Here is a 19,875-nt window from a genome sequence, read left to right as displayed (position 1 = left end):
TTTGTTCGATTATTGAAAGTCAGCGTCTTCAACTGTTTGAAATCTTTCCAAGATGAGATGCTCCCACACTGAGCAATGAAAAGAAGCTATGCTATCCTGGGCATTAAGAAAAGGTCAGGCCCACCCAGGCAGGGTTCAGCTGTGGTTTGATACAAAGGACAGATAGCCTGCATGATTCTTGTAGCTGCAGTCACAATGACAGTTGATGGTGTAAATATAATTTGCATTTACTTTCCAATGAACTGTCACCTGTGCCACCTACTGTACTTTCAGAAGATTTTCTTTCCATTCCCCTCCACTGTGTGTAGAAGAGTTATTCATGGCTGTTAAGCTTAAAGCATGGCACCATCCGGAGATGGAGAAGTTGACATTTTGGGTGTAACCCTTCTTCAGGTCCTGAAGAAGGGTTACACCCAAAACATCGACTTCTCCACCTCCTGATGCTGCCTGGCTTGCTGTGTTCTTCCAGCCTCCTGCCTGTCTACTTTGGATTCCAGCACCTGCAGTTTCTTTTTGTCTTTAAGCATGGCACTGGCGGTGGAAATCTCGGAATGTCTCAATAATGATGAGGACACTCACCACTGGTGGGCACAGGATGGTACAACAGTGGTGCCATGGAGGTGTGGTGCAAACATAACAAAGTGGGCAGCAGAGAATTGTGTGGGGTCACTGCTGGAGCTCAGAGAGAGAGAAAAACTCTTCATGAAAGTCCCTGAATTTGACGCTGAGCTGATTCTTGGTAAAACTCAGGCCAGGCTTTCAGTGTGCAGAGCAGAATCCAGAGAAAAATTTGCCTTAAATGTCAAAATGAAACCTCAAAGGGTTAATCACAAACAGCTTGTAGTCACAACCTGTGTGACTCAAGGCGAAAATGGAACAGTTTTTTTTCTCACCTGTGGTTTTGCATTAGATAGCAGCATTACACCCAAGCTTGCTCTAAAATTAAAAACCAGAAGCTTATAATATTCTTCCCCTCTCACCCCAGCTTCCTGACATCTGCTGCGGTTATCAATTCTGTGGGTTAGTGCTTTTTTGACCTACATACAGGCTTACCCAGCTGCACCAGATCTGTTATTGAATCCAATGGACTTGTATAACTGTGCTGAACTCGGATGTAAACAAATCCATCTTGTCCTGCACAGATTTTACATAAAGAAATAAATGGCATATTACTGGAAATGTCTGCCATTGGGAAACATTTACCAATGTTCTGAGTTGAATTTTTGGCAAGGGGAGTAATGCATTGTGGGGCTTAGTGTTAATTTTGGATATGAAGTGTTGCAATACTTCCTTCAAGACACAACAAGTCTCATTAAAGAGATTTATCTCCAGAGAGACTGATGTTACACTTTGTTTATGACCACCCTGGGCGCGTTTTCCTGGCAGCAGTGGGCAGCTGTTATTGGATTACCAGGCAATCTGCATCCACCCACCCCAATCCCTGAGTTTAGAAGGAGAGGGAACAACAGCCCCTGGATCCGTCTCACCAATCCCTCCTCGAAGCAGCTGGATAGGGATGGGATGGGCTTTGGGGAACAGGCATCTGGGAATGTGCTTTGATGTCCAGGCTGAATGTTCAATGGGGCTTGCCTGGCAAACTATAGTTTACGTAGTGAGAGCGAGGGGAGCAACCGAGCAAGCACTTGTGTCTTTTCATTCATTCATTAAACAAAAATTAACAGTAGCACACAATGTTTAAAAGTTATTAAATATCGCAGAACAAGTTTTGATTCCCTTTCCTCCCACTCCTGCCCTCTTCCTCGATTTTTAATAAATTCATTCATGGGATGAGGGCATCACTGGCTCGGCCAGCATTTATTACCCAGAGGGCATTAAAAGTCAACCACATTGCTGTGGGTCTGGAGTCTCATGATGACCATGAAATGGTTGTTGATTAAAAAAACCCATCTGGTTCACTATTGTCCTTTAGGGAAGGAAACTACCATCCTTACCTGGTCTGGCCTACATGAAACTCCATGGGTCTCATGTAGGCCAGATCAGGTAAGGATGGCAGTTTCCTTCCCCAAAGGATATTAGTGAACCAGGTGGGTCTTTTTCATCAACGACCATTTCACGGTCATCATGAGACTCCGAATGTCGGATTTTTATTGAAGTCAATTTCCACCATCTACTGTGCTGGGATTTAAGCCTGTGTCCCAAGAATATCACTTGGTCTCTGGACTAACAGTCCAGTGATAATACCACTTGGCCATCACCTTCTTGCTTACCCCTGCACTCTTCCAAGAGTTGTCTACCCAAAGGGTTGTGGGTTCTCCATTATTGAGTAAATTTAAGGTTGGAGTATAGACAGATGTTTGCATGCTCAGGGAACCTAAGGGAACAAGGAGCAGGCAGGATTTGAAGCAGAAGATCATATTGAAGGGCAGGGCACTCTCGAGGGGATCTATGGTCTAATTCTGTTTCAATTTTTTCATGTCCCTACACAATTGGGCTTTGTCCTGCATGTGCTACAGTTCATGGATGTCTCCCATTCTCTGAAAACTTGAACAAAACTTGACTATTCAAGCAGCATGAACTATTCCCAGCATGCACTGTTGGACTGCCAGTAGGAAATTAGATACAGAGGTTCTTGGGGTTTTCACAATTTTCCCACTGAAGAATTAGGTGTGCCTGATTTTGTTTCCTATTACACTATACTGTAGCTGGCTGCATGCAGCTGTGGAGATATACACATGTGAGAATATAGATGCCATTATTAGCTCCAAAGTGTGTCAACAGGTAACAACAATCTTTGGATCTTTGTAGCTGATAATACCTTTGCTTAAAGTCAATTTCACAATGGAGATTTTAGGAATGGAGTGTTAATGTTGTATAAGGGCATAAGGGTGTGCAAAGGTTAATATTGGGGAATGTCTTTTGCACCGTTTACTATGGCAATATGATGGGAGAACAGTTTGGCATTTCAAATAAGTAAGACCTACAAGTTGGATATTTCTCATAGTCTCTGTAACATTACGTCTCACATCTGTGTAACCCCTGTACATAGGGGTTGTTGTCATGCAAGGAGCTACATCTTGTTTAAGACAAGAGATAGACTACCAAGTGGTTTCCATCTATCACTAGACCTAGCAGCCCTCCTATATACCTACCAGGAAAAAGAGAATGGTGGCAGCAAATCTGCCAGATATTCATACAACCTGATGGGAAGTCATCATGCGAGGATTAATCTTACAACATAATGTGAAGAGATGAAGACTTCATTGGGCTACCTCATACAACATGATGGCAGTGATGAGGTTTGAAGGTTTCTTCAGGCACAGCTTAAAGAAGCTGGCTCATTTCATGGTCAGTAGCTAGAAAAGCTGCGCATTTGAGCGAAGAAAGCCCTGTGACAGGATTTAATAAGGCTGAATCAACGAAGAGTTGGACCGGACTCAAAATATTAACTTTGTTACAGTCTCCATTGGTGCTGCCAAATTTGCTGAGACACTTTCGCTTTTTTGTGTTAATATCGGATTTCCAGCATCTACAGTGTTTCATTGTAAGTACTGTTCAACAAGAAGTAGATGGTTTGCAGACAGGTTGGAGCCAGAGGGTTGTGTACAAATAAAGATTCAGCTGGCAACGAGTTGATTTGACATTGGACTTGTGACCAGTTATCAATGACAAAGCCTTCTGCCTATCAGAAACTTTGATTGGCTCACTGTAAATGGATAGCTTAGGGCCGTGAATGATACAAAAAAAGGCCTTAGGTCTCTGCTGTCTCAGAAGCTGTTTCCGTTCTCTGCAGTATCAACCACTTAAAGCCTCAAGGAAATCAGTTTGTTATTCATGCAGTAGATGCTTTAAGGTATAATACTTACTTACTAAGCCAGAGATCTTTCGTAATAGCAAGCAGTTACCTTGTGTCTTCTGTAAACAAGTGAAAGCATCCAGAGAAGGGAGACTGACAATTATAGAGGCATAAAATTCCTATCGTGTAGAAGCTGGTCATTCAGCCTATGAAGTCCACAGCAACCCTTAGTTAGGTTCCTGATAGGGAGTGGCCATTCTGTCTCTACTTTTCTTGTACTGGCATCAGACTAATATCCATATGTATATGCGTAAGGCCACATAAACCTGCTGAGAGGATAGTTCTAGTAATTGTCTTCTTCAGGATGTTGGGTTCATCTGCAATGATCTTTGTGGCTTTGAGTTTTGTGAAAAGGGTCATTACCACAGTCATCACATTGTGAGCAATTTACACTTCTTGTTAAAACCCGGCTTATCATCAGCAATCTTTTTTTTGTCTATCCCTCTCTCTCCCTCTTTCTTACTCTCTGTCTCCTGGGCATGGTCTCCATGCACTCTCTTCACTCCCTCTCATCTCAGCATCATCATAAATACCACCTTTCCCAATTAATTTCAGTATCTATCATTGAATTCTCATTACAGATGCTGTCATCCCCAACACTTTCTGTTTTTGTTTCAGTTTGCTCAAATCCACCTTGCTTGCAATTCAGCAATGTCTACTGAACTCCAAGTTACAATTAGCCAAGTCTGTGTTAAGGTGGGTGTATATAATGTCAGAACCTCTATTACGCCTTGAAAGTTTTCTGTCTCAGATTTAGATGACATTGATTCTGTTCATTCTGTCATAGTGCATATGGGATTCAATTTCATTCACAGCAATCTCAGGGCACATTTTCTAGATTCTTACCTGTGACAATGCAACTCACATTCTTTTCCTGTTGCCCACCCGCCATGTGTGAGACAGCGAACTGCAAGGCAAGAACTTGATAAACCTAGCCTCATGTTCCTGCTTAATTTAGTGCAATTGTTAAGAGCGAGTCAGTTTGTGTTCTTTTTTTGAAATTCGCAAACACTTAAAGCTATTTGTTCCTGATTATTGTTTTTCTTTCAAGTCTGTCCTTCTGTGAATTTCTCTGAACCTTCAAAAGAGAGGTAACCAGACCTGATGTATACAGCGTGAAGGGAAAGAAGCAGACGTGGCATGTTGCAACATTGTTTGTCACACATTTCCCAAGTATCTATTATTTTCTTCTATTAAGGGAGTTTAAATATAAAGTAACTATTGTAAAAGTACAGGTAGCATTCATGCAACAATATGCACGTTTTCTGCTTATTCAATGTGAAAATTAAAGCCCTGACAAAATTTGGTCTGATGTTACTCAGTTGCCAATGAAAGGCAGGAAGTTCAGATGAGATAATTTGATAAAGCCTGTGTCTCGAAATAAATGGAACAGTGTTCTCCATTCATTTCCTGAGCATTCTGTAAATTTATCTCGATATGCTGGCAAATGAAAACATTTCCCTTGGTCAGGAGAAGCCGAAGATCACCTACAAGAGGCGTCTGAGAAACAACATTTCATAATGCCTCATGGTGATATGTTTGCTGGCTTACTGTTGACCTGGCAGGGTCTTCAGGACATTAGATTAGATTGGATTCCCTACAGTGCGGAAACAAGCCCTTCTTCCCAACAAGTCCACACCGACCCTCCGAAGAGTAACCCATCCAGACCCATTTCCCTCTGACTAATGCACCTAACACTATGGGAAATTTAGCATCGCCAATTCACCTGACCCGCACATCTTTGGATTGTGGGAGGAAACTGGAGCACCCGGAGGAAACCCATGTAGACACAGGGAGAATGTGCAAACTCCACAGAGACAGTTGCCTGAGGCAGGAATCGAACCCAAGTCCCTGGCGCTGTGAGGCAGCAGTGGTCTGAGAACTAAAAACAGAAAAAGATTTGTGAGAACACACATTAAGAATAGCTAAGCATCTCTTCTCCTGACAACAGAAAACTGAGGAATGAACTTGTAGAGAGGGCTTCTAAATTAAGAAAGGCCTTTGTAGGAAAATACGGAGAGAATGGGACTTTCACCGATTCAGGCTGACTCCAGTGGCCCTTAGAAATGGTGGGTGTGACTCAAATGTAGAGGCGCAACCCTGTTTCTGTCAAGGTGTCATTTTGCTGGGAGAGGGCAGAAGCAGAGATTCCCACAAGTGGGAAGCCCAAACCCATTAACATCATATCATGTTGGGGCTGACTTTAAACAGAGTCCTTTTTCCATATTCCAAGAGCCTTAATTTACTGTGTGAGAGTCATGAGTTTACAGAAACACTTTTTAATGGTGGTCAAAGTATAATAATTTGATGTGATTTAAATCCCCATTTCCAACCCTTAATGGGTAAAGAAAAGCAAGCTTTAGCTTTCTATTAAATTATAAAAGCAGTTAATAAATGCTGGCCAGCCAATGACACACAGAGCTCACAAATGAATATAACAGAAGTCTATTGCTGCTGGAGTGCATTGTTTGACAGGATATCTGGTGTAACATAAGAAAAGAAAACTTGAGCAATGTGTTGCTGTACTTACAATAGACTTTATATTTAACATTTCTCAATGGCTGCTTTTGTATTGCATTGATCACAATGCTTGGCTGAGTTTCAAAAGATCTAAAACAACTTTCCTAAGTCCGGGGGTTGAATTCATTTAGGTTATCAGTATTAAAAGGAATTTAATAGATTAGTTGCTATTGATGTAATTAATGATTAGAAGCTTATTTTACAGATTGGCTACTAAGGAGAGTTATGTTTTTTGAATAAATTTCATAAATAAGAATTTTTGTCAGGAGCAAGTGCTGTATGAGTGAGATCTTAATTAGCTTGTTTGAAATTGCTTCACACTTTCAATGAGCTCCTAAGATCTGCCTTAAGTGAGTAAATGGCAATGGTAGATCATGGGGGCTAGATATGATGAAGACATCGTGAAGAAACCAGGTCTAGGAGGTATGGTGCATGGGATTATGTTAAGGTTAAAGGGTTTAACAGTCATTTACACTAAAGTCTTAGTGATTTGTCCTTTGAACACCCATTCTTTGGCGCTCACTAGCTCTGCAGCCACATCCAGAAATGGTTGACCAAATTCTGTCCCATCCCTGTGACCCCAGAAGGAAACAGGGATAAAGGTCCTATCAAAGAATAAATATCTTCTGAGCTGAGAAATTCTCAACTCAAACTCTCTGATTCAATGGCAAATATCCAGGCCAGAATTTCTGCTTGTGTGAAGGAGCCATAGCTCGAAGTCATCAATTTAAGATAGACACCACAAAATCTGATAAGAATACAGAAGATACCTGTTTTTCCAAAGAGTGGTGCGAGTGTAGAACTGGCTAGCATAGTGAGTAGCTGAAATGAATAGTACAGATGCATATAAGAAGAAACTTAACAAGCAACAACAAATGAGGAAGTTTGGCCTAGGTGTTTACAATGCAAAATTTAGACAAGAAAACATGTCAGAAGGCTCAGGTATTGCAAAAACACCAGCATGGACTGATTGGGGCTGATTGACATGTTTCTGAGCTGTACATTCCATGTAGTCCAAACTGGGAGTCAAAATTCCACATCTGAATCGAGAAGACAAGCAGCAACTGAAAGTGATGTCACTCCTTAAATGTGCAAGTGGTTTCATATGATAGGATTGTGATCTTGATAGCCATTATCTAGAGAGCAGGCATGGTGCTCTCAGGATACATCATTTTTATGCAAATTAAAGATCATGAACGGAACAAATAAACATATAGTAGAGAAACAGGAGGCTGTAAGAACACAGCAAGCCAGGCAGCATCAGGAGGTGGGGAAGTCAATGTTTCAGGTGTAACACTTCTTCAGGTTACACTGAAACATTGATTTCTCCACCTCCTGATGCTGCCTGACTCGCTGCGTTCCTCCAGCCTTCTGCCTGTCTACCTTGGATTCCAGCACCTGCAGCTTTTTTGTCACTAAATAAACAGATGGAACACAGGAGATAACCTCCAAAACCATGGCTGATGACCCCTATGGGAGCCTTTGAACAAGAGCTGAGAACAGATACAGTAAAGACCAGGGGCTGGATCTTCATGCCTTTGGTCATGTCTTTAAAAATGGCAGGCAGGAGGTGACTTCCAAATTCCTGTCAATTACAATGTTTAATGGCACAGTGTAGCAGTGAGCTACGTGAGCACTCCTAACCTCATTAGCTCCATTGTGAAAGGTTAGTCTTTCAGATTCCCCACAAATTTGATGGAGACAAACCAGTTTCTGAAGGTAACATACTTCAGATCAGCTCATAGGTGTCACAATCCATGGGGGAACCTTTGTCTCAAGGAGGGAGTCTTTCAGCATGTAATTCAAAAGGGGTTGCCAACTTTACATGACATAATATAAAGCCTTATGATAGGTTAAATATGCTTCTAATGTGGTGATTGATGATGGCGCTTTGTTCTAGAATGGTAAGCAACCATTAAAATCATTAGCATCGTGAAGGTGGAAAAGTGCTTTGCCACATCAGACTTCATTATCCAATGGATAAAGTGCTCTCCTGCATTGAAGTCAATCATAGAATCCCTACAGTGTGGAAACTGTGCCCAACAAGCCCACACTGACCCTCTGAAAAGTAGCTCACCCACACCTACTCTATTACTCTACGTTTTTTGCCTAACCTATACATCCGTGAACACTATGGATAATTTGGCATGGCCAATCCACCTAATGTGCTCATCTGTGGGACGAAACTGCAGCACCCGGAGGAAATCCACACAGACACGGGGAGAATGTGCAAACTCCATAAAGGTAGTCAGCCGAGGCTGGAGTTCAACCTAAGCCCATCGCGTTTCGAAGCAGCAGCGTTAACCAGTAAGCCACCATGCCATCCCTGCCATGCCCTTGGGTATTAGTGTATTCAGAGTTGATTATGTCAAATATTTGCACATTTTCAGATCCGTAGACATAGAAAAATGTTAGCTGTGATGCTGGGTACAGAATTCCTACAGTGAAGGGCTTATGCTCGAAACGTCGAATTCTCTATTCCTGAGATGCTGCCTGGCCTGCTGTGCTTTGACCAGCAACACATTTCAACAGAATTAGGGCAGGTGATCAACTGTTTTAGTCAAAGAGGTAGAGTTGAAAGATAATGTTAAATCTGAATTGGAGGTCAGAAAGATTTGAGGAGGGAGTTGAATAATGTAGGACAGCTGGAAGCACAGTCTCCAATCATGGAGGAGAGAAATCAGGAAACACAAGAGTCGAGATGGGAGCAACACAGATAGCTTTTAATAGTCGTGTCATTGGAAAATGTTACAGAGATAGGGAAGGGTAAGGAAAAAAAAGCATTTGAAAACAATGTTGAGAATTTTAAATTGGGGATGTTCAGAAACCAGGAGTCAATGTGATTGATGAATACAGGGCTGATAGGTGAATGGGAACTTTACTGCAACTGCACATACAATAATGGCCTCTTCTTCCTATGCTCAAATTATATCTGAGAGCTTATGAAGCAGAAGTGAAAAAAATAAATAGCAAGCGGGGCTAAGAGAGTTCTAAATTAACAAATGAATTCAAGTTATTTTAACTTTAGAGCTCTCAGTGGGTGCATTTACATGGCAAGTATAACACCAAGGCAAGGTGGTTTCAACTTACATTCAAGTACACATTAGGTATCAAAACCTAATCTCTTCCATGCACAGTGTAATAACACTCCTTCCTCCAGGGAGTCTCACTGCATTGTAACACAATGTCAGATTGGGCATTAGTTTTGCAGAGTCAACCTTCACTTTCACAAAATGACTGTTCGCAGTTTTGCTTTTACCGTTGCATGAATGCACCAAGTCAATCCATTATCCCACTGATCACTTCCCTCATGAATACACTGGCTTTTACATCATTTAAAAATAGAGGTTTTCCAGTATTTCACGAAGATGAGCTTCACGCAATTATGAAAAATAATTTAGCATTATCAAGGTTCAGATGTATAATAACAATGATGGAATAATTAATTGGCTTTACCAGAACAGTTATTATTGATGCTATAAATTCCTCAAAATACAACCTATTACAATGGTGAGCAATATACACCCCATCTCCCCACAATCAGGCCCTTCAGCCCAACAACTCCATATAATCCCTCCGAAGAGCAACCCAACCAGACCCATTCCCCTACATTTACCCCTTCACCTAACACTATGGGCAATTTAGCGTGGCCAATTCACCTAACCTGCACATCTTTAGACTGTGAGGAGGAAACTGGAGCACACCCACACAGACACGGGGAGAATGTGCAAACTGCACACAGACAGTTGCCCAAGATGGGATTTGAACCCAGGTTTCTGGTGCTGTGAGGCAGCAGTGCTAACCACTGTGCCACCGTGCTGCCCGCTCTTATGTTTTAGCTTGACCAATTTGGAGGGCACAGAAAATTCATAAGAGCAGACAAATATCTTATTTCACAATGGATGAAGACTGACAGGTGCTTTGTGTATCAGTTCAGTGACTCTTGCTTTATTTAGTGACACACAGAGAAACCACTGTTGGTGCTCAAGGGAAGAAGCAATGTGAGGGTTTGAGAGCAAGAAAATAATTGATAACTGGTCTAGGCTCACAAGGATGTTGAATAGATTTTATTTTTTCCATTCCTTTGAACAAAAAAACAACACCCTGACAAAATACATATTGTGTTTTGCACAATTTAACATCCTGATAGTGAGTGGGAACCTAAGCTATACAAAGAGGTTTTTCGTTTCAAAGTTGGAATAAGCACTCAATAACTGGTGTAAATTTGGCAGAGGAATCAATGCTGTCACATTAAAGCAATACTTTGTAATGTACAGGATGTTCCAAGCACTAACCTTGTGTTATCTGGGTTCACAGATGACTGTTCCAAACTATTGGATAAACGTCTACACTTCTGAGATTTGTTGCAATATCATTTTCTCCCTTGAACCTTGCATTCATTTCATTGCCTCCTTCTTTTCACTCCTTAAAAGCCAAAGTAATGTAATCAAACCACCTGCGTTATCTGCCAGTGATACAGTACATTAGTGCACTGTTTTCAGAATGTCCCACTGAATCGTTCCCAAACAAGTGCATTCAGAATTAGCTATAGACAAAAGAAAAGCTGCAGATGCTGGAATCCAAGGTAGACAAGGAGGTTGGAAGAACACAGCAAGCCAGGCATCGTAAGGAAGTGGCAAAGTCGATGTTTCGGATGTAACCCTTCTTCAGGACTGAGGGTAAGGGCTAAGGGGAGTTGCAGATAAAGGGGGTGGTGGGGGAGGGTTTTGGATGGGGGAGGGGCAGAGCAGTGAGGTAGTGATAGGTGAATACAGGTAGAGGGTACAACCTGGTTGGTCGATGGGAAAGATCCGGTTGGTAGCTGGAAGGAAGCATCAGTCAGAGGAGTGGAAGGGAAGGGGAGAAGCTGGAATGGGAGAGGAGAAATGTGAAGGGAGGTTATGTGGAATTGGAAAATTCAATGTTGAGTCCTCTGGCTGTAGGCTGCCAGTTTCCAGCTTGTTGCTAAGACCATTGGGAGACTTGGATGACACAGCTGACCCCGTCAAGATTCAGAGCTATTCATTTGATTTCCCCATCCAAGATTTTAACATCATCAGATTGGGTAGAGTTTAATACCATCTCCTTAACCTTCACAAAGTCATTACTTTGTACAATACACTCCTTCCCCTTGTGTCTGAAGATCACCTTCAAAATTCCAGTTCACCTCTTACAACAGGCCTCTAACAAGGTCAGCTGAGACCCAGCCACTCTCATCCAGAAAAACAGCCTGGGGGCTGGATGCAGCAACCTCACTGGCCAGAGCCTGCCTCCATCCCTTCCTGCAACAGGGCCTAAACCCCCAGCTTCAGGGAGCAAGAGACAGTGGAATGGATAGTTCTGTGTTGAATGAGCTGTGTTCCATGACAACACTGTTCGAAATCACAGTTCTACATCTGCACTGACAACAATGCTCAGAGAAACATGTAAAGTGAATACTACCCTTTTAGAGTTTTCTTTTCTCATTGCCGGCATCTCTGCATCCACAAGTGATGAGATATGCACCATTGTACTTCTGTTCAATGTGTTAGCTGCTTTGTTTGCTGCTTTCTTTTGTGATAGATCAATATTTTTAAGTGCTTTCCTCTGGATTCCGTTGAAAAAGCAATGGATATACACCACCTTTTAAACAGGGTTGCCAAGTTCTGCATTAGGCTAAATATAACTATTCTACCGTCATTAGTTCATGCTGTTAATATAGTAGAAACCTAGGTCTTTTAATGGACTCAGCTCCCTGTTTGGCTTTCTTTACTAGTGATTTGAACGTGTTCCTTCCAGGGCAGCCATCTTTGACAACTGTATCCAAAAGAAATGTTTCCTTATCACATCTATCAAAAAAAGTCAAAATACTTAAAGTACAGTCAATTAAACTGGACTCTTAACTACAATGACTGTTATTGTAGGGGCTGAAAATGTGTTGCTGGAAAAGCGCAGCAGGTATGGGCCCAAGAGTAAGCATTTAGTTCAAAATCCCACTAACAGCAAGGTGACACATTAACTATTTCTGGATGAAATTGGAACTTGTTCAAGATGTTAGTTGTGAACTTTATTCTTAAAACTGAGTCTTGGGGATAGTGAGGACTGCAGATTCTGGAGAGTCAGACTCAATTAAGTGTGGTGCTGGAAAAATCACAACAGGTCAGGCAGCATCCGAGTACAAGGAGAGTCGATGTTTCAGACAAGACACTTCATCAGGACTGAGCCTTGGAACTTTTAAACCATTTGCATGAGGTCTATCATGTCAATCATTTTTCTGATTAGGTTGGTATTGTTATGCCAAATTTAGGAGGGGTTAACTGATCTCTTTACTGTCCCTTCCCTCCACTGGTCACAACAGAGTTTGAAGCCATGGGCACCTGCATAGGCCCCAGCTATGCCTGCCTCTTCGAAGGATATGTGGAACAGTCCATCTTCCGCGGCTACACTGGCACCACCCCCTACCTTTTCCACATCAATGACTGTATCGGCTGCCTCGTGCTCCCACGAGGAGGTTGAACACTTCATCCACTTTACCAACACCTTCCACCCCGACCTCAAATTTACCTGGACCGTCTCAGACTCCTCCCTCCCCTTCCTAGACCTTTCCATTTCTATCTCGGGCGACCAAATCAACACGGACATTTACTAAAAACCGACCGACTCCCACACCTCCCTAGACTATACCTCCTCCCACCCTGCCCCCTGTAAAAACGTCATCCTATATTCCCAATTCCTTTGTCTCCGCCGCATCTGCTCCCAGGAGGGCCAGTTCCAATACTGTACAACCCAGATGGCCTCCTTCTTCAAAGACGCAATTTCCCCCAAGACGTGATCGATGATGCCCTCCACCACATCTCCTCCACTCTTGAGCCCCGCCCCTCCAATCGCCACCAGGACTGAACCCCACTGGTCCTCACCTACCACCCCATCAACCTCCATATACATCGTATCATCTGTCGTCATTTCCGCCACCTCCAAACGGACCCCACCACCGGAGATATATTTCCCTCCCCTCCCCTATCAGCATTCTGAAAAGACCACTCCCTCCGTGATTCCCTCATCAGGTCCACATCCCCCACCAACTCAACCTCCACTCCCGGCACCTTCCCCTGCAACCGCAAGAAATGCAAAACTTGCGCCCACACCTCCCCCCTTACTTCCCTCCAAGACCCCAAGGGATCCTTCCATATCCACCACAAATTCACCTGCACCTCCACACACATCATTTACTGCATCCGCTGCACCCGATGTGGCCTCCTCTATATTGGGGAGACAGGCCGCCTACTTGCGGAACGTTTCAGAGAACACCTCTGGGACACCCGCACCAACCAACCCAACCACCCCGTGGCTCAACACATCAACTCTGCCTCCCACTCCATCAAGGACATGCAGGTTCTTGGACTCCTCCATCGCCAGACCATAGCAACACGATGGCTGGAGGAGAGTGCCTCATCTTCTCCTAGGAACCCTCCAACCACAATTTCAGATTTCTCCAGTTTCCTCATTTCCCCTCCCTCCACCTTGTCTCAGTCGGTTCCCTCAACTCAGCACCGCCTTCCTTAACTGCAATCCTCTTCCTGACCTCTCCGCCCCCACCCCACTCCGGCCTGTCACCCTCACCTGGACCACCTTCCACGTATCGCATTTCCAACTCCCCTCCCTCAAGTCCCTCCTCCCTACCTTTTATCTTAGCCTGCTTGGCATACCTTGCTCATTCCTGAAGAAGGGCTCATGCCCGAAATGTCGATTCTCCTGTTCCTTGGATGCTGCCTGACCTGCTGCACTTTTCCAGCAACATATTTTCAGCTCTGATCTCCAGCATCTGCAGTCCTCACTTTCTTCTAGAAGTATATCAGACTCAAGTTTATCAGGTGCTACAGGCTTGAGGGGCCAAACTCCTGTTCTTATTTCTTCTGTTCTCATGGTATGTAACTCATTACTAGAAACTAGTCAGTCAGCTTAGTACATAACAAATACAGGCTTGGTTTGTTGCAAACAAATCTTGCTGAAGCAAATATGTAAATATTATTATAAAGGATTTAAACCACGAAAATATGTCTGACTTTCTTTCTTGCTAAAATAATACACACACACAAATTCTGCAGTGTTATCGCAAAAGTAGTTTGGCCAAGCAACAGTTAAATTCAGTAAAAGGAATTATTCATAGATTGTCTAAATGTGGATTTGCCTTCACAGTTATTTTGTGGATGAAATCTTGGCACTTGGGTATCTTAGAATCCCAACCGTGAAAACAGGCCATTCGGCCTAACTGGTCCACGCTGGCCATCTGAGAGCATCCCACCCAGACCCATCCCCCTGCCTTATATTACCAACTGCCAACCCACCTAGCCTGCACATCCCTGAACACAATGGGCAATCTAGTATGGCCAATCCATGTAACCCACGCATCTTTGGACTGTGGGAGGAAACCAGAGCACCTAGCAGAAACCCATGCAGACACAGGGAGAACTTGTAAACTCCACTCAGACAGTCACCCAAGAGTGGAATTGAACCCGGGTCCCTGGAGCTGTGAGACAGCAGTGCTAACCACTGAGCACCTTTTTGGATTCATGGCTGGCCTGATTTCCTTTTCTGGAGACAGTCGCAAAGATTTCAAGTTCTCCTTTAGGTCCACTGCACTTGTTTTCAACTGAGTCTGCAACTTCCTAAGTTGATGAGAAGGTTTTCAAAGAAAAGAGTGTTGGGGTGTTCGGTGTGGACTTGTTGGGCCGAAGGGCCTGTTTCCATACTGTAAGTAATCTTAAAAGAAAACTCTTCCACAAGAGGAAAGCATCGTATGTCCACTCAATGATATTATAAATTAATATTTTGGATAACCCATCTTTGTCACTCCTAGTATATTGCACTCACTGATATCTACTTGCAACTAATATTTTATGTCATTGCTCTTCAGAACCTCTTCTGCCCTCTACCACCAACAAAGCTTCCTGCAATAGAAAAGTTTCTCTTTAAACCCACTCTACCCTGTCACCATGCTCTCCACTTTCATATTGCAAGTATAAGCTGTTGCGTCTTTCCACTAATCAGTCAGGAAAATTTTGGAAAACTCGATGGACTGTGAAAATGTCCTCCAGCTGGTATACATGCAAAGTCAGAAGCTGTTGATTATGCTGGTGATTAATGTTCTCCCTAAGCCCTGTGTGGCAATAGGGAACATGCAGCGCTGTGTAATAAACAGGCAAGACACAATGACCTGGAATTAGAGGGAACACTGCCAGTCACTGGATTCCTTGTGATTAATCAACCATCTCCTAATACATGCTCCACAATATGTTTGGATTGCTGCGTTTTAAAATGCTAACTTGTAGGGTGGTTTTATAAAAGAAAAATGGCAAATGATTTCTGGATCCTGTTTTTATATAATGCAATGTTTGCAGTTTATTTTACAATGTCCTCACATTGTCCTCTTCCCCTTTTGAAAAACGCTGACTAACACTGCCTTGTGGTTCCCTGGATCCGGAAAACCTCACCCAAAATGGCCATTCTCTGTCAGTGGGCCCAGTCAGTATGTAAGATTAGATTAGATTAGATTACTTACAGCGTGGAAATAGACCATATGGACTGCATCACAATAAAACGTGATCATATCATCATCCAAAGTTCCAACACACAAACTATGGAAGTTTCCTGGTTTCTCAGTGAAGGCTTTAGAGGCAGGGTGCCAGGAAAGTGCACAGCAAAATCTGTAAAGTGTGCTTCCTGGCACTCACTGACCTGCAGGGAAGATGCCAATCAATTGTTCCCCAGAGGAGGACCACAGACATGATTGCAACTCTCCCAGTATTAACTATGTCCTGACTGAACATGTCCTGACTGACGGGTCACAGCAATTACTTGGTAACAGATCTGTAGTGATTGGAACCATATTGACTATGAGATTCTTAACTGGGCCAATCAGGGAGCCCTGGCTGACAGATATAAAGAGGAGATTCAGAAGTCTCCTTAATCTACAGACTAGCTTGGAGATGACTGGTCACAGCCCATGTACAATGCAGGTGAGTAAAGGTGACAGGATATCAGCCTCCGTGGAGTTATTTCAAAGGCAACGAGAGAAAATAGTTCATTCCTGATGAAAATTCACTTGCAAACAAAGAGGGAAAAATAACAAGAGATTAAGAAGGTCTCCTCAATCTTGTGACTGACTTTGAGCTGGCTGGTGACAGTCCATGTACAGTGTACTTGAATAAAGGGTCACTTGGTGATGGGATACTGGCCTCTGTGCAGTTATTTCAAGATCAAAAGGTAAACAAAACCTCCTCTCGAACCCTTGATGATGCACCCAGAAATGGCCATAACCTCATCCACAATCACTTCTGAGAAGGGGCTCCTGCTGCACACTAATGGCCCTAACACCTCTACAGTTGGCTAGTTAATGTGTTTGTGATATAGAGTGATGCCAACTGTGTCGGTTCAATTCCTGCACCAGCTAAGGTTACCATGAAGGACTCTCTTTCTCAAGCTCTCCACTCTCCTGAGGCATGGTGACCTCAGGTCAAACTACCACCAGCCATCTCTTTCCCTCTTTCTCTCTATGAGGCAGCACCCCTATATTTTGGGAAGACTATGGTAAACTGCTATCCAAGACACACTTCCTGAACATGTAAATAGAGAACAAGAGTTGGCCACTCACCTGCTCTGTTGTTCAATATGATCATGGTTAATCTAATTATCACCCCAATTCTACGTTCCTGCACATTCACAATAATCCTTAATCCCTTTGGTAATCTGGAATCTATCTACCACTGACTTAAAAATTAAAGATTCTGTATCCATTACCTTTTGAGGAAGCGAATCTCAAAGACTCACAACTAGCTAAGAGAAACCTGCTTCCTCACCATCACATTCCTCACAATCACATTCCTCTCGCAATGATAAGCTGTGTGTCTGATCACTCTGTCTCTGTGTTATTGGGTGCAGTCAACCACTCTATCCTCTTTCATTCTCTCTTATATATAATCCTTTTATGTGGCACTGCTTTCTCATTAGTTGTAAAGTAGAGACACCAAAATTTCCCAAATATGGCTTTCTGTATGGTATGCAAAGGATACCTCTGGCATGCCCAAGTCTCAATCCTGGATGTGTTAAAAGTAGCCTGCCTACTCTTTATGTGTAGTAGTGGCACCATCTGTAAGTGTGGGGTCAAGCTTCCGTATTTGTACAGACTGCACCCTGGCCACTTCCTCATTTTCAGTCTCGACTCTGTGGCTGCTATTGAGCTGACCCATTGTCAGCTGCTTTCAAGTCATCAATGAGCCAGCACAGTCTCCAGTTGAACATTGACAAGACTTTGAAACCATCCTTTTTGGATATTTTGTAAAAGCATCCATTGACTTCCCCAACTGATTAAGCAACATGGGGTTGATGGTGTAACTTCACTCTTCTGTTCAGTACTGACCTAATTTTCAAATGCTACAACCTATTTCGCACTAAAGGTAAGTAGCTTCCACCACTCAATGACAACAGCGTCAATACTGAAACCGCTACACATGAGTTTGCCACCTCCATTTTTTCAAGGCTCCTCTCCATCGTTGTTCTACAAAATCTTTAACTAATTGAGATCTGTCCCCTGCAATTCCTACCCATTTATCATTGATTACCCTGAATAAATGAAATCAGTTCAAAATCCCGATCCTGGTTTATAAACTCTTCCTCTGTTCCACCGAACCCTTCTTTAGCCCTAATTCTGGTTTACACCTTCTGTTCTATTTGTCTACAGTCCCACCTTCAGCTTTCCTACACTTTGGAATCCTCTTCATCAAACTTGATATGCCTCTTAAATAAAACAGAGAATGTGTGGATGCTGGAAATCTGAAACAAAACTGAAATTGCTAGAGTAACTCAGCAGGTCTGGCAACATTTGTGGAGAGAAAGCAAATATTTTGCATCCAGTGATCCTTCATCAGATCTGTTCTGATGAAGGGTCACTGGATGTGCAACATTAATTCTGCTTTCTCTTCATAGATGCTGCCAGACCTGCTGAGTTTCTCCAGCAATGTCTGCTTTTGTTTGACATGCCTCTCCTATTTTCAGAAGCCTCCTCAAAACCTACATTTTCAACTATGCTTTCAATAATACATTCCATTCCAAATACTGTTCAATCTCAATTTACTGTCCATCCTACTACGCTTTTAGAGACATTTGCCCACATTAAAGGTGTTGTCAGTGTAAGTGATTGTTGTTGACTACCTCAGTCCCCTGCTAGGTGGTACATAAAGCCACCAGGCCATCAAGGAATCTCCAATTCCCACATATGCAAAGCTCTTAATGTGCAGCAGTCATGTTGCTATGATACAACGACAATCATTTAAAGGTCAAGATGTGCTAAGTGAGATTCTGAAATATTAGATGAGTCTTCTGCATTATCAGAAAAAAATCGCTCTTCCTCAATACCTCATTAGGTTCAGGGCTGAGTTAATTGCTTCTTTAATCTATAACTATATACCTTGTTTTTTTTTCCTTTTTCTTTCTCTGTCTAGGAGACTGCTCAGGGAGATTAAATGCTGCCCTCAGCCATGTCATTTCAATTTGAAAACACTTAAATGCAGCGTAGGTGTACAGAGATTTCAGAAACCCTTACTACTTCAGGTTAAAACCTTTAAAACAATAATAAATTGAGGTTTGTGCTGCAGCTACATAAATAATATCTGGGATGCCTTGACCCTCAGAGTCTATGGAGGGTCCAGCCTGACATATGTAGCCATTACTGGCTCATAGCAAAAAATACAAACAAACTGGCTGGCTGCTCAGAGAAGAGGAAGAAATATGGAAGTGGAACTGAAGAAAGGCACAAGAGGGAAGAGAGAATAGTAACACTTGGGGTGGCTGAGCATTGCAATTCTGCAATGGTTCCCTTTTAAACTCAGTTACCAGTGAGTGCATGTCAATCATTGGATTCAAAGATCTACACTAATGAGAGGAGTAAAGTGGCTGGAGATCCAGGCTCATACTTTTCCAGTTAGTGATAAGCTCTTTTCCTTTATGGTCATGTTGCCTTTTGCTATGGACAAAGTGCAGGCTAGAAATTGGGCAGAGGGGCAAAGCAGGTATTTTTCATACATTTTAAACATCCCGGGGATCAGGTCCCAGCTGACATTTTTCAATAATTCTGGTGTTACTCTGACTCTATAAGAATCTGGATTTAGGTACAGGCAGGTGCATCCCCATTTCTCCAAGTCCAATCTCGTTTCTCAGGTCAGCCCTGATGAGTGTCAGACATATAACTAGTTGCAAAGTCCTGTCTAGCTTAGGGATTTGTTCCTTTTAAAAACTGAAAAATCAGTTAAAAATCACACAACACTAGGTTATAGTCCAACAGGTTTATTTGGAAGCACTAGCTTTTGAAATGATGCTCCAAAGCCACCTGATGAAAGGAGCAGGGCTTTGAAAGCTAGTGCTTCCACATAAACCTGTTGGAATATAACCTGGTGTTGTGTGACTTTTTTTAACCTTGTCCACCCACATCTTGTCTGAAAATTTGGAGGAAGCTAAATCTTATACATCATTATTCCTTGCTAGTGTTATTAATGATGATGAAAGACATT

Source organism: Hemiscyllium ocellatum, chromosome 28 (genome assembly GCF_020745735.1).
Source record: "Hemiscyllium ocellatum isolate sHemOce1 chromosome 28, sHemOce1.pat.X.cur, whole genome shotgun sequence".
Classification (NCBI taxonomy): domain Eukaryota; kingdom Metazoa; phylum Chordata; class Chondrichthyes; order Orectolobiformes; family Hemiscylliidae; genus Hemiscyllium; species Hemiscyllium ocellatum.
Note: the sequence above shows the minus strand (reverse complement) of the source record.